A 4,438-nucleotide genomic window follows, 5' to 3' on the forward strand; every position below is an offset into this window, starting at 1 on the left:
TCAAGATGTTCTATATAAGATAATATATATTATTGTCAATTTTAAATTTACGAAGCGAACAATAATGCGAAATTTTGCAGTGAAATTGTAGATATTCGTGTTTAATATGATTAGTATATATATATATATATTTATATACATTACTAATTGATCAATTGAAAATAAAATATTCTTATTAGTAAAGCAGTAAAAAATTATTAGGCACCCAACTGATGCGAGTTATCAGGATCCTTTCAAAATAAAATAATAAAAAATTTCGAAAAGGATTTGAATTCCTAAACTTCCCCCTCTTCCCCCCTCCTTCCTCCGAATACGTCCATGCTTAATTAAGTATCATAAAATTTATTTTTGAATACAACATTTTTTTTTCATAATTTTGTTGTGTACATTTTAGGATGCTCATCAATAATATTTATTTTATCAATAAAACTAGATTAATTGTAACTTTTAATTTTCGCACTAGTATGTATAATTATATATAATTATATATGGATTTATTTCATGTATGTAATAGTAGATCTATATCATTTCATGTATATTTTATGTAATCATATATAATTATTTCAATATATAATTATATATAAAAATATTTTTTACTGGGACACCTTTGCGGACATTTTGTCGTGCGGGAAGTTTGATGATAGGTAATAAGTGTCCACCATTATTATATCATGGATGTAAAGTTGTGCTAATCGTTTCTCAATAATACGAGAAATAAAATTTTTTTACATTTTATATAATTCAATCGTGCCTGAATATCATATAATACATAAATTATTTTAAGTAAACAATATTAACTGTGTTACATATATATCATTTAAACAAATAATCTCACAAATAATATTGAATGAGATTGAACGAGAGAAAAAAGATCGTAAAAAAATTTATGATCTTTTTTCTCTCATAAAACATCGAATTTTTGATAACTTAAAATAAATCTTCATATAATATGTCTTTTTTATTTTAATAATTATGTAGGATGTAAGAAATCATATTAGTTAAATCTAGAATGTTATTAATATATAAATTTTACGTACAAACGAGATTATTGAATGCTATGCTATATTTACAATGACTTTCATTAGAAAATCCAATCTGCTTAAGGGAGGAACCTAGTTTAGAGAATCAACATTTTCGATTTCTTTTTATTTCAATCATTAGTATTATTTTCAGAAAATACTCGTAAAATTTTAGATCGAAATTCGAAATACTTTTGTAGTTATAGTTTGAAGAACAGGTTATACACGTCGCGCAAATATACAGCGCACGAGGCAGAAATGCCTATTGTTCGCTTTTCGATCCTTAGTATTATTGACCTTAGTAAATATTTTTTTAAAGAGGGCACACGCAAAATTCAAACGAGAATTTTAATTCCATCATTTGGACTCCACCCTCGCTCCAAAACACTTATTCTGGCGCAAAAATTATCGAAATCGCCGCTTTTGTTGCCGCATGTGCCTTCAATGAAAGCTATTCTGACATTTTAAAGATAATGCAATTGCTGAAGAAATAAATATTAGCCAACATTGTAAATGTCGCCAATTATGACGAACAGTGAGTTATGAACGACAGGAACGGCGTTTTAATAGCGATTAAGTAGCAAACGAAAAAAATCCATACTGCTCATAGATTACAACTAACGCGAGTTTATGAAGAAATGGAAGATTTGTTATATGAGTTTGGAATAATATAAATTAGCAGTAAGTTGCCAAAAAGCATTACTTTTCGATACCAAAAACTTTAAACGCGTTATTTTCAAAATCACTTTTCCGAAATTGACGCGCAAGATTACTCAATATTTGACTAATCGACTTCTTCCCCGATTTTTTAGTTACATAATTGTCAACCACTCTAAATGAACTAAAAATATTTATTAAAAAATTAGTGTAAACAATTCTTCTGCATAAATAAATCAAAATTTTTTGTTCAAAGTCGTTACTTTTTGTTCAAAGTTCCACAATTCTTTCTTACAATTTGCCACTTTTCTCCTTTATTTTTTTTAGTTTATTGAAGATAAAATATTATCTAATTAAAAAAAATTTTTGGTTTTTTTGTTTCAGCTAAGAATTACAGGCTCCATTATTTATTTATTAAAAAAATTCTTTTGTATTGTTTAAATATAGATATAAGAAATCATCCTTAAAGTTTCGGAAAGATCGGCTTCATGGTTCATAAAAAATTCTTAAAAAACAGCTACTTTTCAATAATCTAAACCAGATTTAAAGCTAAGACAAGCAGAGAAACTTTTATAAATTTTGCGTTATGTATCAGTTCGGATTCTCTCAATATTATAACAGAATGTGACGAGTAATTTCAATCTTTAAGCAATTTTGTGTTATCAATTGCATTATTATATTTTTAAATTAAGTGTTATGAAAAGACATTCATACCAATTATTATTCATATTACTTCAAGCATTCTACATATATAGGATTTTAAAAATGCAATTTAAAAAAATCGATTATCTTTTTAATAAAGATCTTAAATCTACTCCAAATTCTTAATAATTTATGATAATTACTATATTTATATCATCGTAGATGATTACTTACAGAATTACTTTACAAAAGATTTGCGTTATATTTCGTACGTAATTTCTATCTTGACAAAGTTACGAGCGCTTATACGTATGTTCGCACTACGTGAACAAAATCAATAAGTGAGATCACGCTTGCCTAAAAATAAATGTGGAATAATAAATTGAGGGGATTTTTATTTATAGTGTGAAACAACATCTTCGTGTTCGTTCAAACATCCGCTCTATTTTTTTTTTACTAATTTTAGATAATAATTACTTGCAACTGCGTTAAGCATTATTATCAATTAATAATCACTGCTATTAAATAAACATGAATATTCATCGTTTTAATGATATGCGGGAAGTTATGTTAAATTTTTAACTTGAGCCGAGTGATTATCATAAAGGAAAGAGATTTTTCAAATATATATTTTCTTTCTCTTTCATTTATGGAAGGAATTCATGAATAGTAAAAGTTAAATGTAAAATGCGGAAGATCACGGAGCACAGGTTTATACTTTTATACATGTGTATCGGGTATACGTTTATGATAAATACACTTCTGCGATTTAGAATGTATGTGTGTATATGTATAATGTAAACAGGACACACATACGATTGCGAAGCAGGTTTTATATATAATACACATGTAAACGGAACTTCTACTGGTTATTCTCATGTGTATGTATTCACGACGAGTTTTCCATTAAAACGTCACACTTACATTGACGTACTCGATTTCATACATAAAAACGATATTTTATTTTAAAGTATATTCATTTTTCAATTCTCCCAAATACTTTTTTAGCAACTTTTCGAATAATTACTTATCTGTGAGTTCTTCGTTTCCGTTTAAAATAACCATTTTTATAAATAAGTAATTTAAAAATAATAACTCTTTGACAAGCGATATAAAAATATTTTAAATGAATGTGATTCTCAATTTTAAAAAATATGAATGTTTTATTGATATTTTATTTCTTATCTTATTTATATTTTAAATAGTAGCATTTAAATTTAAGATGAAAAACCATTTTGACATTCTTTATTTTAATTAATGCTAAAAGTTTTTTTATATAAACCTACACCACAATAAAGAACAGTTTGATATGAATTGATCAAAGATCGCAGTTCTTGCTGGCATTATTGCACGTTATATTAATAACTAAATTGCGCATATAATTAAATATACAATTTAGAATTCATGAATAAATTACATATAAAATGAAATGCGTGCGGTATGTCGTAATTACGATAGCGATTATTAATATGTGAATAAAAAGATTCTTATATAATGATTTGATTACAGATCAAGATGCGCTTATCTGGATTAGCAAGCATCTTTGGATATATTTTCAACGTCAGGTAATAGAAGAATAATAATATTATGATTATTTTAATGAAAAATTCAGAAATATAAAAATATGGAACGACATTTAATGTATACAGGTAATTTAATGACGTTCTAAGAAATGACATTTAAAATTTTCAAATTATATAACCTTTGATAATTTGTAATAAAAACAACTTTATCACTGATTTATATTCGATTATTATTTACTTTGTAGAAAATTTTTCTAATTTACACACAAGATTCTAGCGACGATGAGAATCTCTTACTTTATACACGAAAGCAAGAGAGCTGGATTTGAAGAATCTAAAAAAAAGTTTATAGAATTTGAGTTTGAAAAATCGATAATATTATTTCTTTCACGACAATTCTTGTCAAAAACATATTATGAAAAGCTATATTCCAAGATGATTATTCAAGAATTTTTTTCGATTCCGGAACTTGATCTCCTTCGGAAAGGTCGTTTATCCCTTAGTTTTTCATCCTATGGATTCCAATAGATTCCCTAGATATTAGTGTGTGGCGGGTGCATTTACATTTATGTTCGTTATATATATATATATATATAT

Source organism: Atta colombica, unplaced genomic scaffold (genome assembly GCF_001594045.1).
Source record: "Atta colombica isolate Treedump-2 unplaced genomic scaffold, Acol1.0 scaffold315, whole genome shotgun sequence".
Lineage (NCBI taxonomy): Eukaryota > Metazoa > Arthropoda > Insecta > Hymenoptera > Formicidae > Atta > Atta colombica.